Source organism: Caretta caretta, chromosome 8 (genome assembly GCF_965140235.1).
Source record: "Caretta caretta isolate rCarCar2 chromosome 8, rCarCar1.hap1, whole genome shotgun sequence".
Lineage (NCBI taxonomy): Eukaryota > Metazoa > Chordata > Testudines > Cheloniidae > Caretta > Caretta caretta.
The window spans coordinates 60,920,771-60,948,440 of record NC_134213.1 but is presented as its reverse complement, the minus strand read 5'-3'; the positions used below and the strand labels follow the sequence as shown (position 1 = coordinate 60,948,440).

The 27,670-nt window shown below is 39.9% G+C and overlaps 1 long non-coding RNA gene across 1 annotated transcript in view; it reads right to left on the bottom strand.

Annotated features, from left to right (window-relative positions):
* LOC142073010 (uncharacterized) overlaps nucleotides 1-22,280 on the bottom strand; it is a 268,636-nt gene extending 246,356 nt beyond the window's left edge. Inside the window, exon 1 of the long non-coding RNA XR_012669666.1 lies at nucleotides 22,191-22,280. This is a non-coding gene — a long non-coding RNA (uncharacterized LOC142073010). The remainder of the gene's footprint in view (nucleotides 1-22,190) is intronic.
* Between the last annotated feature and the right edge of the window lie 5,390 nt (nucleotides 22,281-27,670).

The following is a 27,670-nucleotide window of genomic DNA, read 5'->3' as shown; positions in this document are numbered from 1 at the left end:
CTGTTCTCAATTGTAGCAGATGACAGAACGAGGAGTAATGGTCTCAAGTTGCAGTGGGGGAGGTTTAGATTGGATATTAGGAAAAACTTTTTCACTAAGAGGGTGGTGAAACACTGGAATGCGTTACCTAGGGAGGTGGTAGAATCTCCTTCCTTAGAGGTTTTTAAGGTCAGGCTTGACAAAGCCCTGGCTGGGATGATTTAACTGGGAATTGGTCCTGCTTTGAGCAGGGGGTTGGACTAGATGACCTTCTGGGGTCCCTTCCAACCCTGATATTCTATGATTCTATGATTCTAAACACAAACTCCTCCCACCTTTAGTTCTTTGGAGACTCGTTTTCTTCATTGGTATCTCACCTGCCACCACAAAACAAATAAAATGTCTAAACTGCTTAAACCATGTACAATGTATAACTGAAAAGGGGACAGGGGTGACATGTCATGAAATCTTGAACTCCATTTTGTTTTGTGAACCCAACTTTGCATTAGGTCTTCTATTTAATGTGCTTACTGCCATTTTGTGTTCTGTGTTGAAAAGACAGCCTGACTTTGAAAAGACTAGTCTATTCCAGACATTGACCTGTGTAGGAAGTTGTGGGAGAGAACTATAAGTGAGAGGCCCATCAAGGGATATCAACTTTGAATGACTCTCAATGGCTGGTACAGGAGACAATGGGTTTTTTCACATGGGACCCACTGGCTTTGGGTTGGAATTTCCCAGTCTAGGCACATGGTGAAACAGGGCCACAGACTACATTTAAGCATGGGGAAGTGCTCTCTGAGAAAGGGCACCTTCCACTACCACATTGCCAGAAGACCAGTCTAGAGAGAGAGAAGGCAGGAGGGACTCTGCCTGGTCTATAACATGGTCAAGACTTCCGTCTCACAGAAAGGATGAGCTCAGACTAGGATGAGGGGCTTCTCAGAACTGTTTGTTATTTTTCAAAGATCTATAACACTCTAGTGTCGTCTTAAGAGTAAGAGTGGCTATCATTAAGAAATTCCTTTGCGAAGCCTGGGCTCCTTGCTTGCCAGCCACACTGTATTTCAAACAGGTTCATCAAGAAGCTCAGAATGCCCACAGTGCAGTGGAGTTCAGAGGGCTCAGGAGACTGAGGCACTGACTTTGGGGACTAAGGTGATTGGGCTGCAGAGCCCCACATCCCAACATTTGTACCTGGGAGTGTGCCTTAAGAGACCCAAAGCTAGGAACAGAAAGTACTTGGGATCCAGTGTTTGGGTCTACTCACCATAGACTTGTGTCTATCCAGACAGGGGGACTGGACCAGGATGTGACACTAAACAAACACATACATACATAGACATCGAATAACACTATGGTGAGGTGGAAGCTGCTCTACATTATAAACCTAATTTTAAAGGTAGATAAATGTTACATACACATACACCTTTCATACACCTTTCACATACACCTTTCCCTGTATTCCTGTAGTACCTTTCCTATATGTTCTCTCATTCTTTCCCTCTTTTAAAAAACAAAACTACATATCCTTCACATTGTTCTTTCCATTTCCAAATGTCTCCCTCATTCCCTCCCTCCTCTCTCGCTAGCCCATGGTCCCAAAAGATCCACTTACTTGCTTTTCTTAAAACCATTATTTCTGCTCCCTAGCTATATTAGCCCCTTTTTCTTTCCCATTGTTTTCTTTATACAATCCATTCCCTTATCCTGATCCCTACTGCCCTACCAAAATCCATTATTTGGTCCATCCCTCACCCTCTACACTGAAAGTCAATACTTGTCCCCCCAGTCCATTCTCCACATGGTCCATTCCATTAATTCAGCACTTTCATGTGATTTTCTGTTTCCATTTCAGTGTTGTCATACATTTTATGTCCACACTTCCCCTTGTGGCTTGTTTATGGTGCATAAATACATCATAAAAATAATTTATACCAGATTCTTTTTGTATTGGAAATATCAGCTCCCTACTTTTCTCTCTTTGCTGGAGGAGATAATTTCCTTCTTCTGAGAACCTGAACAATGATGTAAAGTGAGGCAGGAATCTGTGTTTCAACTTCCCTTCCCTGCAACTGCGGTTGGAGATGTGGAAGCAAAAAGTTTAGATAACAGCCTTGTGTGCCATTACTATTCAGGTCCTCCAGAACTCTTGCCAAAGACCTCAGAGATGCACTATGTCTGGTGGATAGAGCACTGGACTGGGAAACAGGAGGTGTAGATTCCGGTCCCAGCTATGCAACTCGCCTGCTTTGAGACCTTGGGTGAGACATTTCACGGTTTCTGCCTCAGTTCCTCCCCCCACCCGCCGTCCACCCTGTCTCTTTAGATTGGCAATTCTTTGGAGCAAAGTCTGTCTCTCTGATTATGCCCATACACAGAGTGTACCACAACGGAGACCCAATTGTGATTGGGGACGCTAGGTACTGCTGGAATGAAAACAATATAAAAAAAGAATCTAAATGTTCTTTTAAAAACTTAGGATGGCATATTTGTACATCATAAAGTAAGTTATGACTTTGTTTTTGCTTCACTGTTCATCTTTAATATCTGTTGAATCATTTCAACAGAAGCAAAGAACATCCTTTTTTAAAAGAAGCAAAGAACTGATCAATAAACACAAGGAAAGAAAAGTACTGGTTTGCTAAAATTCCTGCTAGAAATTGAAAAGTGTTCATTAATGCGGACCACAGTATATTAACAAAACATCCTGCTTGAGAGTATAGTGATATATTAAAGTGTTGCAGTTGCAACTAATGCATTACTTGTGTAACACCTGTAACTGTGGGCTCATAAGAGAGAATTCACTGTAACTGCTAGCTGTGATTATCGAGAGACTGCTACACTTAGTTAAAGACAGCTCTGACCACAAATGAATCATGGCTTCTACAATATAATATTGGTTTTAGAAAAAATAAACAATATATTTTATATCCTAAAATAAGAGGATTTCTAAATGTCACATCACGTTTCATTAATGTATATTCTTTTTCAAAACTTCTGAATGTCATTTGTTTCAAAGCCAATTTTTTCCCTAACTTTAAATGTAATTTATGGCTTTCCCATACCTAATTAGCTTAGAACTTGATTGCCTCCATTTAAAAGGAAGGAAACAAGCGATTAATTATAGGCTGAGACCCAAACTGATGGGAACATCAATACTTTTACTGCAATTTTCACAATAAATCCTAGACCATAAAGCCTTATCTGCGTGTTTTGGAGGTGGGACAAGTTTCATATCCATTAACATGGAGACAACACATTGATTGCCTGCTATGGCATTATTAAAATGAACTGATGAGGCAGCTACAGGAAAAGGCTTGCATAAAGTGGATATTCTCCTAGATCAATCTATGCATCTTAAATTTTAGAAATGATCTATTTGTGCAGTTCATATTTCTGCTTTTACTATATTTTTAAAGCAAAGATCAAAAAAGAATCTGGACAGTGATACCTAACTCCTTTAGTCATTACTCTGGACATTGATTTCAACACTGTCAATAAATATTGACCTGTGGGCTCTAACTCTTGCATTGACAGTAAATCGAAGATGTAATGTCAATACAAACTTGCAATTCTTTTCTCCTTATTCCAATGAATAACATTGTTATCGGGTGTAAATGGATAAAGGCTAGAAAAATGTTTACACAAATATTTGTGCTAATTTTAAACAGATTTGTGTGTTTGCTGTATTCTTGTCCCTTTTGTGTTGTTTCCATGAAATTTCACACTATTGAAGGGGATCTCACTTGTGCACACAAATACTTATGGAAAATAATTTAATATTCTCTTTCTGTGAATAGTGATCCAAGAAGCCTAATAATCAGTTAAGCTCATCTACTCAGCAAACAGAAACAAAAAGTGACCTTTGTGAACAATCACAACGCAGCACCACAGCTTGAACAGCAGGTTATAGGATAAAGAGTCATGATGTAGCAAATTTGCATTCATATGCAGCAAAAACCTAAATTGAGGGAGCCAGCCCAATGTGTCTCTCACCAAGTCCCCACATACATACCTATTAAAAGTGTGTTGACTTACCGTAAATGGAAGACTAAATAATACAGTGAATTGATAGGGTGACCATATTTCCCAAAGGGAAAATGGGATACCTCATGGGGCTAGCCCAAGCCCTTCCTCCAACACCCTCCTGGAGCTGACCCGAGCTGCCCACCCCCATCCCCACCTGAGCTGCTTGTCCGAGCCCCTCTCCCAGTGTGAGACTGGGGCTGATGTCACTGCTCACCTAAGCTTTGCCTGCCCCTCACCAGAGCCCTGCCTCTCTCCCATGCTGGGATGACATTGTCACTTCCCTCCTCCTGCACGTTCCTCTGCACCCCACTATTTTGTCAAAAGTGGGCATTTGTCCCATTTGCTGTTGTCCCTGCCAAAACGGGATGTATGGTCACCTGTCATAAATATAAAGGGAAGGGTAAACCCCTTTAAAATCCCTCCTGGCCAGAGGAAAAATCCTCTCACCTGTAAAGGGTTAAGAAGCTAAAGGTAACCTCGCTGGCACCTGACCAAAATGACCAATGAGGAGACAAGATACTTTCAAAAGCTGGGAGGAGGGAGAAAAACAAAGGGTCTGTGTGTCTGTTGGTATGCTGCTTTTGCCGGGGATAGACCAAGAATGGAGTCTTAGAACTTTTAGTAAGTAATCTAAATTATGTAATCTAAATCATAATCTTAGATTATGATTTCTTTAAATGGCTGACAAAAGAATTGTGCTGAATAGAATGACTATTTCGGTCTGTGTGTCTTTTTTGTAACTTAAGGTTTTGCCTAGAGGGATTCTCTATGTTTTGAATCAAATTACCCTGTAAGGTATCTACCATCCTGATTTTACAGGGGCGATTCTTTTACTTCTATCTACTTCTATTTCTATTAAAAGTCTTCTTGTAAGAAAACTGAATGCTTTTTCATTGTTCTCAGATCAAAGGGTTTGGGTCTGTGGTCACCGATGCAAATTGGTGAGGATTTTTACCAAACCTTTCCCAGGAAGTGGGGTGCAAGGGTTGGGAGGATTTTGTGGGGAAAGACATGTCCAAACTGCGTTTCCGAGTAAACCCAGTGGCAGTGGATATTCCAAGGACAAAGGATAAAATTAATTTGTACCTTGGGGAAGTTTTAACCTAAGCTGGTAAAAGTAAGCTTAGGAGGTTTTCATGCAGGTCCCCACATCTGTACCCTAGAGTTCAGAGTGGGGGAGGAACCTTGACATCACCCTATGAATTGATTAAAAACAGATAGGACCACGCCCACCCACTTCTGTGAAAATGAATCGCATGCTCAGGAAAACCATCCAAATCTCAGTCAATAGAACAGAAATGTACATGAAGTATAGGAGAGAAAGAAAGAGATTCAGGATGAGTACCTGGCATTGTACTGTTGCTGAAAAGTGTACCAGATGGTTTCTCTCTGTCTCTCTTGGCCTCCAACTCAAGCAATAATGTTGATGTAGTATGTGTTGTCAAGGAAAAGAATAAATTAAGCTCATTGGGGGCAAGGACTACAGTGCATAGCAAAGTATCTTGATTGTTTTTGAGGTTACTATTGCAATTTAAATAAATGTGCCTTATTCCTGAGTACTGTAGTTTGCTTTATTTATTCAGTTTAGATTCTATTCCCTTCCCCTTGCTATTGTTTCAGAGTCAAACTAATTTATGGTCCTGGTAGGTAGAAGAAACTTTTGTGTGTGTCATCAGTGGGGTGGGCTATGAATCATTATGTTAGCTGAAACCAGCTATGTAAGAAGCATTGCATCCTTAGTCTGTGTTTGTAACTGGTGATGAATTCTGTGGTATCAGCCAGACTAGTGTTCTCTGAATCATTGTCTGCTGACTCAACATTAACCTCCACTTCTTCAGTACTGCAGTTAAAGGACCTCTCCTTCCTCTCTCACACACTGGTGTGCTTCATGCCATGTGACAGAGTAAAGTGTAAGGGCTTTGAGTGTTCTCTTTCTCAGGGTGCTTGTGCATGGTTTACAATCTTTAGTACATTCACCACACAGCAGCTTAAGCTCTTAATTGTCCAGAAGTATATTCCAAATCTAATAGTAAAAATACAGCACATGTAAACGGACCACACCAATGCATCTTAAGAAAAGTAGATTGTGGAAATATGTCATCAAACCTCTCTCAAACTATATTTCTCATCTGCCCAGGCAGCGTTCTCTACATCCATTGTATACAAGCCATTACTTTTGACAAGTCACAAACAGAAGTAAAGGAATACTGAGATCACTGAGAAATGATGAGCACAAGAATGCAGTTGTGATTCACAGCAAAAATTCAATGTTCAATGGCCCTCAACTCATACTTCTAGAGGGAGTTGTGGTTTAGAGTCATAACATGCTGGAGTACTGGGTAGTTACAGATTTCTCTTACACTGTCTGTGCTTCTATACTGCAAACACTATTTAAGTGTTTGTATTTTTAAAGTTACTACAGTACCTTCTGAAATATCCCAGCTTTGCTTAGAATAGAGCTGTGGTATTGCATATACGGCTGGATGGTAATAATTAGTAAACACCGACAGTCTAATGGCTACCACTTTACTTGTTTAGGCGAAACAAATGCATGGATTCTAGTATTAAATACAATGCATCCCTGTAAGGTTTTTTTTGTTTTGTTTTTAAGAAAAACAAATAGAAACCTTACAACTCATAGATGTGACCTGGGTAAAGCTGGAATGCGCATCAACTAAAGAGTTATGAAACAAGAGAGGTAACAAAGTGTTAGAATAGAAGCTTTTTGTTCCTAGAGGCACTGTGATTCCTCGTTTTTCTGTCTCAGAGTTCAGGACTTTTAAACCCAAGACAGCATTTTGAGAAAGTAAGTAGAGGGAAACATGACAAAGGAAAAAGTGGTTTAAGGCTTTTTCACTCTAGTAATCAGGTTTTCAAGTGTTTTGAAAAGTTTCAGGGTGAAGGGCATGAGTTTAAGTTGTTTTGGGGCTGAATGGTTAGCAACTTAGGAAAAATAAAAACCAAGGGCAGTGGAGTATGAAATTAAAGGGAAAGAACTAAAACATTCCTGTGGAGATGAGAGGGAAGAGAAGAGCAAAATAAAAGAGAACCCCTTTTAATCAGAATATTAGGTACCAGAGATAAGTCAGGACGCGGGGGGCTTGGGAGGAGAAGGTGAGTGGGTCTTTCCCCACCATTTACTATGGATCTCCTGAAGTCAATAGGAGTGAAGAATTCTCACTGAGATTTAGAAGGGTTGTTGGACCCCCTCAGAAGGCATGCGATGCCTACTGGGGTCCCCCAAGTCTTTTGAGGCTCATCAGGGATAATCCTTGACCTCTCTCAAGCTGTAATAGGATTTTAGCATCCCATCTAGCCAGATCCGCATAATCTTAATTGTTGGGTGACAGAGTCAATTTGGGGCTGAAAAGGCCACTAAACATGAAGGGCTACCAAGAGGTCACCTGAGAGTTATATGGTTGGCCACTGATTAGTGCCACCTAAGAACCAAAGAAGGAATTGGGAGAACCACAAAGAGCCTCCCAAAGTTAACTGGATTTTGTTCACCAGGAGCTTTCTAGGACTTGATCTTCCTAGGGTTTACAGAAAGAAGCAACAGCTTCCTAGAGTGCTACTGGCTGATCAGGACTCTGTTGAAATTCACCTATGGCACAGGGTAGAAATAGAATGTTGGATTTAAATGTTTCCTGTACAGAACAGTTTAAAAAATGTCTTTGCTTAACCTCTTTGAACTCCCATTAAATTGAAGTGGGGGGCAGAGTTATTCCAATGCTGAGCAGTTTGGGAAATCCTACCTTAAATCATTCTGGGGCAGAACATCCCCAAATACTCATGGAATAAGAGAGAGGGAGAGAGAAGTGGGAAATTTAGCCAAAATCCAACTGCCTCAAACTCTTGTAGTACTGAACTATTAACATTTTTGCATGTATCTTTGCCAATGAAGTAATGGATATAATTCCTTTGTATGCAGATAGATTTTAAAATATGAATAGTGAACGTTGGCTATTATGACGACATTGAGTACAGAAGAGATTTGGGGAGGTTGTTTTGTGTTTGATAGTTTGGTTTCTTAATTTTTAAAATTCTTTGTTTAGCTCAATCTAATAGTTACAGGGGAGATTTTTAAGTGTGTGGGGGGGAAGGGTAAAAGTGGAGGAAAGTCCAGTCAGTGTATGTGGTTATGATAATTTTACCAGGATGTGTTAACAGTAAATAAAAGGCTACGTGAAAACAAACAAAAAAGTGTAGGATTGGAAAAGCTTCATGATTCTCCTTTGCCTTTTTCTCCATTGTCCCATTATTATTACTATTTTTATTGTTGTTTGAAAAAAAGAAAAAAAAAGTTTTAAGATGAAGGTAAGATTCCAGGTACATGTCAGTGGGAGAGTGCATATTACTTTTCTAGAACATATAGTTTAAAAAGCACATTAAATATCAAGGAAACTCAGAGTAAAGGAAGAATTTACAGGAAAATATGGAAATTCAGGGTTGAGGTAGCCAATCTACATTAACTCTGCCTCCATCACATTTTCCTCAGAAAGTCAGAAACTTATACAATCTTATCCATCCAAAGCAAATAGTCTCACTTTATCAGTCACCACACAAATGTTAGTGCCTTCATGTTAAATGTACAGAGGTTGTGCCTCTTCACAGCTTTCTTTATGGCCACATAAATGACAATTAATACATTTTACAAATTCTTAATTAGATAATTAGGATACTGATGGCCATCATTCCCTGCTGCCCATTATGGGCCCACTCTTGTTAGGTCCTAAAGACACTCAGCAATTCATAAGACATGTTCTGCATCACAAAGGGAACAGGCCCTAAGATTCCATGTGCCACTTAATTACACAGGTGTTAGATAAAGAGCTAGCATATCTTCATAAACAAACCTCAAATTCTTGGATCATAAAATTAGAGCACTTACATGAATTATATAGATGATATAGTATTATCATATGATATGACTATTTCCATTCCACTAGTATCTCTGGAGGATGTTAAGCAGCAGCTAGTAAAGTCAGCCAGCAGGTCTGGATAACTTGCATCCAGTAGTTTTAAAAGAGCTGGCTAAGGAGCTTGCTGGACCACTAATGCTAATTTTCAAGACGTTTTGGAACACTGGGGAAGTTCCAGAAGACTGGAAGAAAGGCAACGTTGTGCCAATATTTAAAAAGGGTAAACTGGATGACCCGACAATTATAGGCCTGTCAGTCTGACATTGATCCTGAACAAGATAATAGCACAACTGATAGATGATTGAATTAATAAAGAATTAAAGGAGGGTAATATAATTAATGCAAATTAACATGGGTTCATCACAAATAGAGGCAGTCAAATTAATGTGAAATCTGTTTTTGATGAGATTAGAATTTTTGGCTGATACAGATAATAGTGTTGACGTACTATGCTTAGATTTCTGTATGGCATTTGATTTGGTACTACACGAGATTTTGAATAAAACCCTATAATCTAAAATTAACATGGCACACATTAAATGGATTAAAAACCACCTAACTGATAGTTTGGTGTTTTGTTTTGTTTTTTTCCAGGGAGGGTAATTAATCATTGGAATTATTTACTAAGGATCGTGGCAGATTCTCCATCACTGGCAATTTTTAAATCAAGGTTGAATGTTTTTTTTCTTCTAAAAGATATACTCTAGAAATTAGTTTGAGGAAGTTCTATGGCCTGAATTATACAGAAAGTCAGACTATATGATCACAATGTTCCCTTCGGACCTTCGAATCTATGAAAAGAGCAAAAGTTCATGCGGTGACTAATTATCACATTCCATGTTAGAAACGTATATGAAACAAACTATAAAACCAATGATATGGAGTGCACATTTACAATACTCTACATGTGAAGGAAGACAGAAAGCTGGTATTTCTACAGGAGATAAGTTAAGGTAGTCTTACTTCTTCCATTGTGAACTGTCTTCCAAAGCTTGGATTCCTTGTAAGATTAATCTGATCTCTAGATTTCATAGGTTTCTATTTTTTTTGGTTAAATATGAAATACTTAGAATCCAGTCTTTGCCTATCTGTGCCTCAGTTTCCCCAGCTAGAATGATATCTCCTTTGTTAAGCACTGTGAAATCTGCTGATGAAAGAGCTAGATATTATACCACTGATGTCCACTGAAACCTTACCTTCATCTTAATGCTTTTTTTAATGTGACTATATAGAGAGTACTTCAGCGGCTAGGGCTCTTAATTTTTCATCTCTCACCAAGAATGAATTTGCTTTATTTTTTAAAAGAGAAAATGAAAAAAAGAAAAGATCTAGCATGCAGGATACTTTAACAGATCTCTCTAAGTCATACGCTTATTATCATTAGCGACTGATTTATTGAAAGATTGAATAAGGTGAAATTTAGCTGAATTGTAGAGATACAGTATTATATTACCATTGATAAATATATTCTAAGTAATCATTATGCTTTCAGCAAACTAAGTACAATATGGTTACTCATTTGAAGTGAAGTTTTAAGCCTTTGAATTCATTATAGACTTATTTGCAATATCAAGCAAAGAGTTGGTACATTTACTGGAATGATTTGAAAAATTAGGAATTAATAATACAATTAAATTCTCTTAAGCAAAAAATTAAATAAAACAATTGTCATTAACTGCAATCTACTTGTTGAAAAATGGTTACTTCAATTCCCATTAAACACAGCATTTTGTATGACCAATATTTTACATCTAACTAAATCTGAATTCAGCTCCAATTTTTGTGTGTGCCAATGATTCAGTGATTGATAGCTTGACACCAACTACGTGAGTGTACTGAGATAATCCTATAGCATCTCTCTGATGGCGGAACTCTGGCCTTTAGATTAGCAGTTCTTCAGTTCTAATCCTATCAATTTGCCCATCTACTTTTAAAGAGCATGCAGTGTTGAGCTATCCCTGAGTCCTAAGGGCAGTAAAGAACCTGATTAACACTGGTGATGGAATAAAGTAAACCAGAAAGAGGACAATCATAGGCCTCCAAATTAACCATTTTCTCAGCACATGCTCCTCGACCCCTTAAAAAGTAAGTTTTGGAAGCAGCCCTCTCAACTGGAAAAGCTGCTGCCAGTGGTTAAAACTCCTTTAAAACAGGGTTGAGAAAAAGCTTTTAAGACAAAATATATTCAAGGGGGGAGGGATTGCCAATATCCTGGCAGAGCCTGTCACAAAATTGTGAGAAAGTAAAACAGAGGAAAGACAAATGGGTTCAAGTGAGAAAGTGGAAGGGGGCGTGGAGACATAAGGGAAGAGAAACATTCAAATAGAGGGAAGAGACACAGAGAACATGAGAAAGAGGGGAAAATGAGAAAGGTGAAGACAAATAATCTAATAATGCTTTCCCATTATAATCTGCATTAAACTGATACATGGCTGATATTTTCAACCTATACTGCATTTTTAAGATCATCAGATGATTCTTTTCTCTGTTTCTTTTTGCTGAATTTGTTTCCATATATATTCATATATCCATAAACCTAAGACGTTCAAATGGATTCAAAATTAAGCAAAACAAATTCTTCCAACATTAGATAATTGAAGATTGTTAAGTGCTTCAGTTATTCTAAAACGGTGTCACTCCGTTGGTTTAAAAAAAAAAGAGAAATAAATTGTTAATATTGATCATTGACCAACTGTAGAACCAACAGAAGCAAGAACATTCAAAACTCAAGATTTCCACCCATCCATCCTCATTACCCTTTGTTGTTTATAACTCTTTTGGGACCTATAGAAGCTGTGACTATGTTGAAACTTGAAATACTTAGACACAACAGACTATTTTAGAGGTCAGGTGGTCACTTGGTTTGATACTTTCTCACGTACCTAGGAGTGATTATCAGCTACTTGAAATTACTTTTCTCCCTACTGTCCCCCCAGATAAGAATTATAATCAATGGGACAAACTGAGCCACTGCTTAGTTTTTACTCCACCTTTAATCAGGCAGAACTCCCACTGGCTGATGGTACATTTCTTGAGTAAGGCCTGAGTAACCAGTGAGCAGTGGCTTCAGGATTCAATATGTTGATTGGACAGAGAAGGAATCAGACATGTTTCTCTCTTTGTTACCTAACACAGTGAGATCAGCAGCATGAGAGCTTGTTAATACTTAATACTAAAGCAGCGGAGGAATAGCTCCCTCTTGTTGTAGTTTGCACCACATAGGAAATATTATTCACGGACTTACGGAGTAAATCACTTTAGAATAATATGTCTATAGAAGATGCCATGGTATATAAAACTTGCTTCCTTTTTCTATCTGTTATATGATGAATGGTGCCATTGCCAATACCATAAGATGGAACAATTGCTCAAGTTATGTTATTACCTTATTACTATAAGTGCACTCAGTTCACTGCAGTAGAATGACTCTTTCCCCCCACCCCTAAACTCCATTGTCATGTGGTATGTTTTCCTGAACTTGGTACATTTGACACTGCCTAATACCAGCAAGACAGCAGGAGCTACGAACCAATCAAGTAACACAGAATTAGTCAGTTCCTTAATTCCACCCAGTACTACCGCAAAAGTTTCTTCTGAGAATGACTGGGTCTTAAATGGGAAGAGCAGTACCTGTGTTATCACTATCATTCAGTGCATCTGCCCATCAACTCTAATCCCAATTAGAAGATGGTTGTCACATTTTGGAAACTATCTGTTTTTTATAATGATTCAAATAATCTGGGGAAGGGAAAAAATCTAACAGCAGATAAGTAGCTCACTTAAAGAAATATGAGAAAGTAAGAAGGAAACTTACGTCTTCAGTAAGAATTTGAAGGTTCGGCTGATTGCAGCTCCCAGTGGTTGCAGTTCGCTGATCCAAGCCAATGGGGGCTGCGGGAAGTGGCACGGGCCGAGGGATGTGCTGGCCACCGCTTCCTGCAGCCCCCATTAGCCTGGAGCAGCGAACTGTGACCAGTGGGAGCTGCGATCGGCCGAACCTGTGGACTCTGCAGGTAAACAAACCATCCCAGTCCGCCAGCGGCTTTCCCTGATGGGCCGCGTGTCAAAGGTTGCCAATCTCTGCAGTAGAACCTCAGAGTTACGGACATCATGGGAATGGAGGTTGTTTGTAACTCTGAAATGTTTGTAACTCTGAACAAACTGTTATGGGATGCTCCTCAGGGCGGACTGCTCAGAGCAGGTGCTCACAGATCTACATTGGCTGCCCAATGTGTGTGTGTGTGGGGGGGGGACGACAGTAAGCTGGTTCTGGCCCCATGGTTGAAAGGATGATGAGTGAGGCACCCTGGGGCACTGCAGTGTCAGTGGGTGCACAGTGCAGGCTGTGGTCCTTTAAAACTGAGCTGCTCCTCCAGAATGCAGCCTGCTTGGGCTCTGGATCCAGCAGCTTGGGCTCTGGATCCAGCAGCTTACACTCCAGGCCAGGTTTCAGTAGCTGCTTGCGAAGTTTCTTTCCTGGGCTCTGAGCCTGCAAGCTTATCCCCCTCCCAGCCAGTAGGGAGGGAGACAGGAAAAGAGCATTCATCACCTCCTACTGTAAGTGGATGCCCCACGCTGAGCAAGTAGGGGGTGGGGATGGGAACAGGCAGCCCAGATGTGCCTACCTTTAGGATGCATTACAGGCACAGTACAGTATTTGCTTTTGTCTCTGCTGCTGCCTGATTGGTTACTTCTGGTTCCCTCTGGTGTCCGGTTGACCGGTCAGTCCATAACTCTGGTGTATGAGGTTCTACTGTATGTTAAAGGCTGTTACAAAGAACACAGTCAGAAATTGTTCTCTATGTCCATTGAAGGAAGGACAGGCAGTAATTAGCTTAATCTGCAGCAAGGGAGATCTAGGTTAGCAACTAGGAAAAACTTTCTAACTCAGTGGTCACCCACCTGTAGATAGTGATTGACTGGTCGATCCTGGAGACTCTTCCAGTTGATCGTCATCTCCAGCTGCTAAAAGTCCAAAGGTGTAGCAGGGGCTGCCACTAAGGCCCCACACCACTCCCGGAAGCAGCCAACATGTTCCTGTGATCTTGTGCGTAAAAAGGTTGGAGACCACTGTTCTAACTAATAGGACAGTTAAGCACTAGACTAGGCTTCCAGAAGAAGTTGTGGAATCCCTGTCACCGAAGTTTTTAAGGACCGGTTGGACAGACACCTGTCAGGGATCATCTACGTGTACTTGGCCCTGCCTCATATTAGGAGGCTGGGGTATATCTACATTGGTATAGCTATACCTCTTACCTATTACTTTCATTTACAATATGAACACAAGTCCTGTTTATCTGTAACAAAGACAGGTGTACACAAAGGTGATTCCACTCATTTCAATAGGACTACTTTCATGGAGCAAACTACTCTAGTGGGAGATTTGATCCAGGGTTGAAGGTCAAAGTGATGAGTTGAAGTTAAGAAGGTCAGACAGGACATCAGTACAGAAGCTGATGTAATTGAAAATGAGGATGTGGGGGAGGAAGATCGAGGAAAATGGGGCATAATTTCATTTCGAATATAGTTTAACAAAACTTTACTTTGAGTATTATTCTTACATGAGAGAGTAGCAAATATTCCCAGAGATCACAGAATAAACTGGCACCCACTTTGCCTTCAGAAGAAGTTAGAGGATATAGGTAAAGAGGTTGCTTTAATTTGGCTCATATCTGAGTACAAGTGACAACATAGCTTGTTATGAATGTGGAGTGAAATGAAATTGGTCTCCAGTGCATCTACTACTAAACAATGATGCCACTGAACTTCCCAAAACAAATTCATTTGCTTCTCAGAGAGCACACAGCTGCTTGCTGCAGCCCCTGAGGAGCTGCACTTCCAAAGCAAACCATATTACCAAACTACCATACCTTGTGTTGCCATTAAAATGAATACATACTTAGCTTCTTTTAAAACTAATTGAAAATAAAAAGCAGCAGCTGTTCCAGCACACAGCTCACTGCCATCTGTTTGTGGCAGCATCCCCAACAATAGCATGTACAAGATTACCAAGCACTACTGCAGCTGAGATGTGCAATGTTTAGGACGAAGGACAGAATTCGCGGATAAGGTTTCAAGTGTTAATGAGTGTATTACCAGTGAATGAATTCACTCAAGCAAGTAGTTGCCTCTCCCTGTTCTACCATTGGCTAGTGTTATTGCTGACTAGATGGCTTTTCCCTGGTCCCATTCTTTCAGTCAAATTCTGCACTCAGTTAAACTCCTGCAGCCACCTGGAAGAACTTGACCCTTTGACACGGTCTCTCTCTTGGAACAAATCTTCATTTTTTTTTAAATTTTAAAACAGCAAGACTGTATTTTAGTAAGACAGATAGTGAATGCTGTGCCACTCAGTGTATCTTCTCTGGAGCCTCCATTCAGGCCATCACTCAAAACTTCTTTATTGTCTGCTTTACTGTTTGATTTAGTTCTCTGCCTCCAGAGACTGATGTACTTATTTTTAGTGAGTTCATTGGTTTTGTTTGCAATCTGTTTGTTTTCTTGTATTTATAAGGGCAGATACAGACCTTTGGACATAGGCACCTATATATAAAATGTATATTATAATTATCAAAGGATGACTGCCTATGCTAAAAAGACTCTTAAAACATTAGAGAACTTCAGATAAAATGTCCTTGCAAGTGTGCACAGGAGGACTGAGGGGAGGATACAAAGAGCCTGCAGAAGAGAAGAATGAGGGGGGATTTGAAAGCTGCTTTCAACTACCTGAAAGGGGGTTCCAAAGAGGATGGATCTAGACTGTTCTCAGTGGTAGCAGATGACAGAACAAGGAGTAATGGTCTCAAGTTGCAGTGGGGGAGGTTTAGGTTGGATATTAGGAAAAACTTTTTCACTAAGAGGGTGGTGAAGCCCTGGAATGGGTTATCTAGGGAGGTGGTGAAATCTCCTTCCTTTGAGGTCTTTAAGGTCAGGCTTGACAAAGCTCTGGCTGGGATGATTTAGTTGGAGATTAGTCCTGCTTTGAGCAGGGAGTTGGACTAGATGACCTCCTGAGGTCCCTTCCAACCCTGATATTCTATGATTCTATGAAACTAGGCAAACCATGCAAAGATCAGGATCAACTGCAGGCCCTGCACTCATAGGAGCAAATCTACCTCAAAGATCTGGCCTGACTAGTATTAGTTATCTTATGAATTGCCAACCTGCAGTTGGAAATTCCTGTGGTAGGAACTTTATCTGTAGTTGAAAAAGTTATGCCACACAGACAGGTTTTTCTTCTGCTCCGCACTCATCCCAGGATACACACTCCCAAATACATGTACCTTCTGCCATGCAGTGCGGTGTTTCTGTCTGGTCCCAGAGAGGGAGCACTATGCAGCAGAAGCATCACTACCCTTGGTGAATACTGGGTCCTTTCTTATCCCTTCTTGTGCCCCTTTGCTGCTATCGTAGAATTTAAGGGAGAGAGCATGGAGGCATATTCTGGAATAGCCTTCCAAGGGGAGCAATGGAGGCAAAAGACATATCTGGCTTCAAGACTAAGCTTGATAAGTTTATGGAGGGGATGGTATGATGGGATAGCCTAATTTTGGCAATTAATTGATCTTTGACTATTAGTGGTAAATATGCCCTATCACCTGTGATAGGACACTAGATAGGGTAGGATCTGAGTTACTACAGAGAATTCTTTCCTGGGTGTCTAGCTGGTGAGTCTTGCCCACATGCTCAGGGTTTAGGTGATTGCCATATTTGGGGTCAGGAAGGAATTTTCCTCCAGGGCAGATTGGTAGAGGTCCTAGAGGTTTTCGCCTTCCTCTGCAGCGTGGGGCACAAATCACTTGCTGGAGGATTCTCTGCACCTTGAAGTCTTTAAACCATGAGTGGAGGACTTCAATAGCTCAGACATAAGTCAAGGGACTGTTACAGGAGTGGCTGGGTGAGATTCTGCAGCCTGTGTTGTGTATGAGGTCAGACTAGATGATCATAATGGTCCCTTCTGACCTTAAAGTCTATGAGTCACTTGACTATAGTCAGGTTTTTTATGGCTTTCATTGGGATAGCATTTTCTCTTTCTCCAGCAAGCCAATCACAACACTTTAAATCACAAATCTTGAATTTGTATTTTTTTAAAATAATCTATAAACACAAAGAAATTACATTAAAATTCTGATACAGAATAGCAAAGAAAATGCACAGCATCCCAGTAAATAGAAAACAATCTTCCTATTTTTGTTCCAATATTTAGACACAATAGGCATGATCCTAAACAACATGCTGAATGTGCTCCTTTATGCTTAGATATTAAAAAAAACAAGTAGTACATTTCTGGCTTAACTATGAAGTTCCTCACTTTTGCTGCTTTGTGACAGACAATTAACTTTTTAATGCATTTTCACAATGTGAGCTGATATAATGGATCTGTCTAGGAGTCAAGGAATGCTAAAATGAATTCCTTTATTCTGAGAATACAATGAACAGACAAAGATATGAATGCAAGATGTGAAGGATACATTTGCGATCAGCAATAGTGCTAACTACCAGTATTATCTGATAGTATCATACAATAGTTGCTTCTTTTTCACCATGTGACTAAAACCAAGAACATATTACTAACTCTTCTGGTGAAAATCTGAAAGGTCAAGAAGAAAACTGACATCTTGTGAACATTTCTGCTATAGTCAGTCATTCACTGCTGCATTGCAAATGTGAACTCGTTAAGAAGTTCTCATTAACAGCATATATTTTATGGCCTTAGGAAAAAAACCTAGCTTCTTTATCTCAAATCATATTCTCAGCTGATGTGCCGTATTATTAAATCTACAGTAGTTATTTTAATGATGCACTGAACTATACTGTTGATTACTCTCATTTAAGGATACGGTATCTATAAATTATACACCTGATTATGCAAAACCTATATTTTACATGTATTATTTATATCCACTACCCTTTACTATCATTCTATCTAAAACTGAGCATATGAAGCACCAGGGGTTTCAATCCCATCTTTTTGTCTACAACAAAGGGCCGGGGGAGAGATGGGGACACCAGAAGTGCTGCCAAGAACATTGTAGGGAAGAAATGCTAGCGGTGCACAAACTGACTGGAAAACCAAACTAGCAATAAGTAGGCAGGTGTCTTAAGGGAAAACTTGCTAATTTTGAAACCAGTGTGTTTACCTGAAGTCTCAGCATAAATACCTTACTTACTTATGGCTAAAATAAAACAAATACAACAACAACAGCGAATCATGTTTAATCATGCAGAATATATTCGATGCAAGGGAACTAATCTAACTTTATATGAAAATAGCACTATTTATCTGACTAACCCAAGAGAAAATGTGAGAAGAACGTTGATTTTGTTATATATACACCTTTTTCAAACATAGCCTCTTATGATAGCAATAGAATGTGATCGTGCACATTTGTGTCTCCATATCATTGCACATGCTGCAAATCATCAATTGTGCACTGGAAGCCTTGTTACAAATCCCGAGTTTATCTGGACATAATGGCTTGATAGTGTAAATTCTTAGAAGTACTAATGAACCAAAGATGTAGATTTGGGATCTTATTTTTTTGTGGGAAAAGCAAGGCTGCCTATCTGAAGGAAAAGATTTTAGAGAATTTGGATCAATTACATAAAGAGTGGGGGAACCTGGAAAATCTGGAAAGGCCAATTGAAAGGAAAGAAAGTAATTTTGAGGGGATTTAATCTTTCAGGCAGATTCTACCCTGTACTCTGGTGGTTCGCAGGGGAGAGAAATGTCTTCTTTTGAGGATTCCTCAGGCCATAGGATAGTCCTCACTTGACAGGGGACTGGTATGGCTGAGGACATATAAGAACTATGCTGGGGTGTTGCTAAAGTGTGCTGAACTCTGACTAACCTTAGAGGGTGGATGGTTCCTGGGAGATCATTACAAACTGGCCTAGATTAGAGCAGTCCCCAGGCACAGAACTATGCACACAATCAGGGAGTTGTAATGGGCTCCCTGACACATCCCCTTTCTGTTGCAGAGAGAGGGAGCTAATGAAATCCTGGCCCTTATTTCTACATGTATGGGTTTTATGGCTAACAGTTTCAAATCCCCTAAGGGATTCTGATTTCCTAATTCCCATTAACAGCATCCAAATCCTCAAAGTGGCTTTAAATATAGCATCCCATATAAAATAGTTTACTATATTAAGAGGCCTGGTTTTCAGGTTTACTAAAATCTAGCTTGCCTTTTCATTTGCAATTTTATGTATGGAATTTTTTGCATGCAGTGTTCTGCTCACTGGGAATAGCTTGCACGATCAGGGCCTATGCAACATTAGATTGTGACAGGAGACTGATCACAAAACAGAAAGCAGGGCATTGACAATCTGGTCCTAAATATTTAGCAGCAACATAATGTCTTTTAGTTTTAATGGTTTGTACTATTATTTATATTTGCAGAGCCCATGTGCTCTGTCTCCATATTTTTTAAAGCAGAAATATTTGAAATGGAAATGAAAGTGGACTTTCATTAAAATCATGCGGGAAACATCATGGGAACTAAGAAATGATATTACAATAAAGAGGAGTTATCTTTGGAGAAAAGGAATTTTCTTTCTGATTGCTTAAACACAAATGATGTATTTTTTTAAACACAGTTGTAAGTTGCCAAAGTAACCTTGCTTATAAGAAATGAAGGTCTGTCCATGGAATGAGCAGTCACAGCATATTACTATTTGTAACTGCTGAACTCTGCAGAAGAGCCAAGAAAGCTTCAAACCATGCCAGCTTCATAGGAGAAGGTCTAGAGAAGAGTCAATTTTCTAGATTGGTGCTGAGAGGAATATTATCATTGTTGTGGGCTCTTAAACATCTCTGAGATTTCCTAAGGCTTGGGACATACAGTAAGTCTACATAGGGAATTTGAACTTTGCTAGTTAGCATGGGTGGGATTTTCCAAAAGAAATTAGGCATTGACATAACTCTGTTCCTGCTCAAGTCAGTGGTAACATTCCCAGTCAGTGGGAGTACAGTTTAAGCCAATGCTGACCAGTTATGTAAATCCCATCTCATTTTTACAAGTGAGGCAGCATATAGACTGAATAGAATTATGGCTAATATAGCTGGTGCTGATGCTAAGGGGATATTTCGAAAGAAGCAAAAATATGGATGAGGAGGATGTGGAGAACTGGGACATATCTGTGTTGTTTTTATGAATATTGTGCATGCCTGTGTGTGTTTATGATGGATTACTTGTTATGAAGTTAGATCAAATGGGGCCTCTTGAGGGAACAGAGCATGGAAGGCAACCGTGTCCTACATAAGGTGCAGCCCAACAAAAATATCAGGCACAATAGCCAGGTTTTGCCAAGACTAAGAACCTGCCGATCAAAAGACACCGATCAGTTAAAACGTATGCTCTGGAGAGAGGGAGTGGGGAAGCTCTAGCAGCTGTAGCAGACTGACATAAATTGATGGATTGTCAGAGTCTGCAGCAAGCAGGCTTTAATTTGGTCCAAAAGACTGGGGGACACCAAGGCTAACCCGTGTCTGTCTACGGACTTGAGGGGAATGCCAAATATAGGTAAGGTAGTATGAGTATAGGTGTGTGTTCAATCAGTTTGGGTTTTTTTTTGTTTTTTTTTTGAGTGCTGTGTGCCTTTTGGCAAATAAATCTCGAAGAAACTGCTTCTATGTTAAACTTCTAACAAGATATACGTAATCACAGACAAATACACTTAGCAACTATTCTTTGATTCTTATCAACACAAAGTGAATGAGTTGGGGATTGCTAGCCTAATTAACATTTCTTTGATACCCATATATCATGGATTATTTTGATAATTTTGATAACTGTAATTTTGATTACAATTGCAATGCCTCTTTTTAAATTGTTCTGGGTCATACACAGGTTATCTTGTTTGCCAACACCACAGCTTCCAAGGGAGGTTGTGGAATCCCCATCACTGGAGGTTTAAGACAGGTTGGACAAACACTTGTCAGGAATGGTCTAGATTTACTTGGTCCTGTCTCAGCACAGGGGGGCTGGACTTCATCACCTCACAAGGGCCTTCCAGCCCTAACATTTCTATGATTCTCTGTCACTACACAGGAGAAGCGGAAGCACCCTAAAAGTGGGAGGGCACAGGTGCCTGAACCATGGCCCTGCCCTAACACTGCCCCTTCTCCCTAAGGCCCCACCTTTGTGCCGCCAATCCTACCGAGTCCCCGCCCTCACACTGCCCCTTCCCCCAAAACCCCACTCCTGAGCCACCTCTTCCCTCAAGGACCTACCCCCTGCTCACCTCTCTCTGTCCTCTCCCCCCTCACTTGCCCTTACTGCCAGTAAAAAGTGGGAGGGCCATGGCCCCTGCCTCCCGCCCTGTTCCAGAACCGCTGGCACTGCATACTCTTATCGTCCACAAGCTCAGTGGATTATCCCCAGGAAAAAAATCTGGTAGGTGTCAAGCCCATTGCCTGTTAGGTATTATGGTTAGTTGGAGCTGTATAAGCCGGAGATTCAGTTAGAGAATGATTGGATCACAGGTCTCACCTCAAAGAGAAGTGGAGGTACAGGCCTGTCACTTGAAAGGGGTACACTTGGAGGTCTAGACAAAGGTCTCAGAAGGAGCAGCTTATTCAAGGACCATGACAGAAAGCATTAAAAAACAATGTGACTAACCTACAATGGCTCATAGAATCATAGAATATGAGGGTTGGAAGGGACCTCAGGAGGTCATCTAGTCCAACCCCCTGCTCAAAGCAGGACCAATTCCCAACTAAATCATCCCAGCCAAGGCTTTGTCAAGTCTGACCTTAAAAACCTCTAAGGAAGGAGATTCCACCACCTCCCTAGGTAACCCATTCCACTGCTTCACCACCCTCCTACTGAAAAAGTTTTTCCTAACATCCAACCTAAACCTCCCCCACTGCAACTTGAGACCATTACTCCTTGTCCTGTCCTCTTCTACCACTGAGCCGTCTCACCTCATGAGACGGGTGAAGATGCCAGCACTCTGTCATACAATTTATAAAAGGTTCCTTGAAGGAGATAAAACACCCTTTCCACACATTTCAGAGTAGCAGCCGTGTTAGTTTGTATCCGCAAAAAGAAAAGGAGCACTTGTGGCACCTTAGAGACTAACACATTTATTTGAGCATAAGCTTTCGTGAGCTACAGCTCAACTTTTAACCAAGATTGTACACAATTAGTGGCATGTTTGGCTCTAAACAGGATATATGTCCACATACCTCCTGGTTAAAACTTGATTAGTATCTAGGGCAGCAAATACTATAAAATGGATTGAATTACCCACCTTATTTCTTGAGATGAGTTCCTTAAGAGCCTCTGTTAAAAGTTCCGGTGCAAAGTACGTGTACTCTCTCTTTAAAAAAAACATTACTAAGCCTAAGGAGCTCAGAGGGAACAATCTTGATATCTCTGAAATATGATCAAAGTCCAAAGTATTAATTAATGTGCTTACCCAAAGTGTGAGAACTGAAATTTGACCCATTCTAACCTCTTTTGCACATCCAAAAAGGAAACAAAGTTATCACTTTCAAAGAACTTTTCAGCCTATAATATGTGCTTCTCAGTTCAGTTCTGCCAGTTTAGTTTTATAGGCGTATTGTTCCATACATAAGCTTTTTATTAAACCCAAGCACTTAAACCAATTTTTAAATGTAAGTTATTCTACAATTGCCAAACGTATCAAATTTTGGCATTGCTGATGATTAATGTTCTTTACTGAAAATAAACTTACATAATTTGGCCACATTCAATAATGTATCTTGCAGTTTCAGGACAAGATGAGCTATTTGGAGGAAATATGGACTCATTCTATTATCTATTCTGGCAGAGCCAGGTATACAGCTCAAAGTGTAAAATAATTTTGTTTGCTCTTTTACTGTTTTCAAAGGACAGAAGAATATGTTAATATTTCATATTATATATGTGTGTGTGTCTATACTAGGGCTGTTGATCAATCACAGTTAACTCATGTGATTAACTCAAAAAATTAATCACGATTATAAAAATTAATCGTGATTAATCACACTGTTAAACAACAGAATACCAATTGGAATTTATTAAGTATTGTGGATGTTTTTCTACATTTTCAAATATATTGATTTCAATTACAATACAGAATACAAAATGTACAGTACTCACTTTATATTATTTTTTAAAATGATAAAAAAGAAATAGTATTTTTCAATGAATCTCATACAAGTACAGTAGTGCAATCTCTTTATCATGAAAGTGCAACTTATAAAAGTAGTTTTTTGGCTTACATAACTGCACTCAAAAACAAAACAATGTAAAACTTTAGAGCCTACAAGTCCATTCAGTCCTACTTCTTGTTCAGCCAATTGCTAAGAGAAACAAGTTTGTTTATATTTACAGGAGATAATGCTGTCCACTTCTCAATTACATTACCTGAAGCGAGAACAGATGTTTGCATGGCACTGTTGTAGCTGGCGTTGCAAGATATTTATGTGCCAGATGCGCTAAAGATTCATATGCCTCTTCATGCTTCAGCCTAGGGTGACCTGATTTTATAGGGACAGTCCTGATATTTGGGGCTTTTTCTTATAATAGTTGCCAATTGCCCCCGTCCCGATTTTTCACACTTACTATCTGGTCACCCTACTTCAGCCATCGCTCCAGAGGACATGATTCTATACTGATGATGCTCATTAAAAAAATAATACATTAATTAAATTTGTGACTGAACGCCTTGGGGGAGAATTGTATGTCTCCTGCTTTGTTTTACCCGAATTCTGCCATATATTTCATGTTATAGCAGTCTCGGATGATGACCCAGCACATGCTTGTTTCAAGCACATTTTCACTGCAAATTTGACAAAATGCAAAGAAGGTACCAGTGTGAAATTTCTAAAGATAGCTACAGCACTTGACCCAAGATTTAAGAATCTGAAGTGCCTTCCAAAATCTGAGAAAGATGAGGTGTGGAGCATGCTTTCAGAAGTCTTTAAAGAGCAACACTTTGATACGGAAACTACAGAACCCAAATCACCAAAAAAGAAAATCAACCTTCTGTTGGTGGCCTCTGACTCAGATGATGAAAATGAACATGCATCGGTCCGCACTGCTTTGGATCGTTATCGAGCAGAACCCATCATCAGCATGGACAAATGTAGTAGGTGAATTGAAAAATACTATTTCTTTGTTTTTTACAGAGCAAATATCTGTAATCAAAAATAAATATAAAGTGAGCACTGTACGCTTGGTATTCCGTGTTGTAATTGAAATCAATATATATGAAAAAGTAGAAAACATCCAAAATAAATAAATGGTACTCTATTATTGTTTAACAGCACGATTAATCATGAATTATTTTTTTAATTGAGCGATTAATCGCGTAATTAATTTTTTAAATTGCACAGTTAATCACAATTAATTTTTCTAATTACTTGACAGCCCTAATATATATGAGGTTTTTTCTAGAATTTGAACAGTTTCTGATCTAAAATACAAGGCAAGTATCTCGAATAATTAGCTAAAAAAGTAATAACATTTCCCAAATTAACCATGAAGTTCACAAAACACTAACAAAAGTGAAAGGAGAAGGAATCTGTGACATTTGATTATACTGGGTAAAGAATCATAACATGGGTGAACTTTAGTTTTACTGCAAACTTTCTGAAGGTAAGCCCCAAAAAATTCTTGCATGGATTTGACTACTGTGACTTGATATTTTGTGATATGACAAGCAGGTCATCCACGATTCAGCAGAAAAGAGAAAGTGGCTTAAATGCATCCTGGGTGTTTTTCCAGTGAAATGGATTTCCACCAGGGATTAATTTGGCCCAGCATAATCTAGCAGGTGCCGAAGGGAAGAAGAAAATGTTTAGCTTTTCTTCAGTTTTCACAAGGGTTACATAATTGCGGTGATTAACCTATCTGAAAGGAAAAAGCTTTGTGTGGCCCATGACAGTTTAACAGTTGCTTCACATCATAGTCACGGACAGGGGCAAAGAGAACTTCTAAGTGACTAAAAAGAAAATGTCATATTATCCTGCAAAATAATCCTTTATGGAGGGCAGTCTATTCCCTCCTACTGGGAAATGATAGACAAAAGAACTGTTAATCACTGTCACCCTATAATAGCCTTTCAACATCCCACCCACCTTCGCTTTCCAGGTACGTATGAAAAAGGCCATCAACTACTGCAGAACCTAAGCTTTCATGACAAAAATAAAATAAAAGTTTCTATCCAATATAATTGTGGAGAAAACCTTAAAAACATGAACCAACTTGTGAGAGTAGTTGGTTGTATTACACACTCTGGTCTATATGGGAAGCATCACTCATTCTGCTTCAGTCCAGCAGAAACTGCTGCGATTCCCCATCCCGCAGCGAATCCTGGAGTCCTTACACTCCTCATCCTTCCTGGAGTCCATACACTCCTCATCCTGAGCCAACATGGGAGGAGGAATGAAAAATCTACAGTACCTCTTGGATTCATCTCCTCTTCCTGGGTGAAACCTCCTTACTGTCTGAGGCCATGCCAGAGAATTCCTGCTCTGCCCCCTTCAGCCTCCTTCTCCCCATGGCCAGACGAGCCTTCCAATCTTTTCCTTCTGTGGAGATCTAGTATTTCCTTTTCAGAGCTAAGGAAAGGAACAGAAAACAGTATGTTTCTTACCTCCCAAAGATCCCTGCAGCTCTCTTAAGCAATGAACAAGAGTAGAGCAGACCCCTAATGACTTCAGGTTGGCATGTCACCTACAAATAAGGGCCAGATCAATTTATTTCTTCACAACAAGAGCCTACATGACCAAAAGAAAACATACCAGGACTGAGATTGTTGACAGGACTGGAAAAGCAGTGAACCTACTTCCCTTGCTTCTTCCCAGCAGCACCTCCTTCCCCCTAAGAGCACCCTCATTTTACTTTCTTATTTCAGGCATCCATGGGGAGTATGAAGAGCTGGGGCTTCTTGGGGGAACCCATTCATGCTTTGCTTTGGATTCAGGAGGGTACAGCAGTTCATTGGGTAAGGAAACATCTTGGGAACAGCAGTAGGAAGTTCTCCTTGGAAGTCTTAGATTGTTAAGCTCAAAACTCTAAAGAAACCTCCAGGGGTTAGTTCATTTCCAGCACCTGCAACTAAACTGCAGAGTTAATTTCACTAGATCTGAAGGATTCACACAGACTAACAAACTCAGTGATATCTGTAATTTGGAAATATGGGTTATCCTTTTTATTGTATGTATTTTTTCTTGTCATTTAGACTCAAATCCAAATTTGTTTCCATTATCCACAGAAAACAGACTCATTTTAGTCTATCACTTAAAAAAAAAAAAGGCTGCTTCAGAAAATCTGTTTATTAAATAATTATAATGTTGAAGATACCCTTACTAATAAACTATACTTTGAGTTCAGAAACCAATTAAGACTAAGTTTTTATAAAGTATAACCAAGTACCTGTATAAAAGAGAACCATATATCTGTATTTATGTAAATAGCTAATAGATAAGTATTCGTAGATGGTGCTCAAGGATATGCAGCATAGTTCCTTGGTTTTGTAGGACCAATTCAAACTTGTTATTGCCTTCTTCTTTGACACTCTTTACATGAGCTCTTAGCAGTAGCCACAACTTTGTCAAAACAACAAGACAGTACAAAAAAAAGTGGACTGTCTTTTTGTTCTTTGCTTATATACTGCTTAGCATGATGGGGTCCTGGTGCAGGACTGGTGCTCCTAGGCAGTATGATAATATAGTTAATTAATTAATGACAACCAACAACATACTCTGACACTGAATTGAAACTGGGAAGCAACAGCACAACAATTGAACTACTATCGTCCAGCTATACCAAAAAAGGACAGAAGACACTGTGGGTTTAATTAGGCTGCAACTTTATTATTAGTCCCAGACATCTACCTGGCAGATAAAAGTGTACAGTGCAGGTAACCCCCATGTTCATTCCATAATTAGCTGGGGGGCTTCTGCCAGCTCCCCCTCTTTTTCCACCCAGATCCCCACAGCCAATCCATTGCTGGGACCTTATTATCCATCATCACCCTCCCAGAAGGGTTAAGGTGGGGTGTAAGAAAAGGGGGTTGGCTCCCTGCTGTACCAATCATAGGAGTCGCCACACACACTTGTTCTGTTCCTCTAATGAACACCTCCTTTTTAAGTCCTTTTCCAAACCATTGTATACCTTCCCTACGGAGTACCTGCACTGGACATCTGCCACATTCTTACATAATAAGTTGTGACATATAGCCTACCACCCTTCTTGCTGTGCATGAACAAAGCCGTTCCTGAGCCCACTGTGGAGAAGGCGAAAAAAACCCAACTTCACTTAGGCCAATCTGGTAGTAAGGCAAAAATTCCTTCCTAGCCCCCCTAAAAAGGGGAGGCTAGTGCAATGCCCACAGCAGTTCTTGACCAACCTGGTATTTCATCACCTAAAGAGGAGAGGGGGGTGCTGCCTCAGCCTGTTCCATATAAAAGGGGGCTTCTCACACAGGGCTGCCCTTTTGTAGAGATAATCAAGGTGGGCCATTTCCAGCAGCTGACAAGAACATGTGAGGAACAGTGGGGGAGGGGGGGACATAAACATGGGGAAATAGTTTTACTTTGTGTAATGACACATCCACTCCCAGTCTTTATTCAAGCCTAACGTAATGGTGTCCAGTTTGAAAATTAATTCTAATTCAGCAGTCACTCATTGGAGTCTGTTTTTGAAGTTTTTTTGTTGAGAAATTGCAACTTTTAGGTCTGTAATCGAGTGACCAGAGAGATTGAAGTGTTCTCCAAC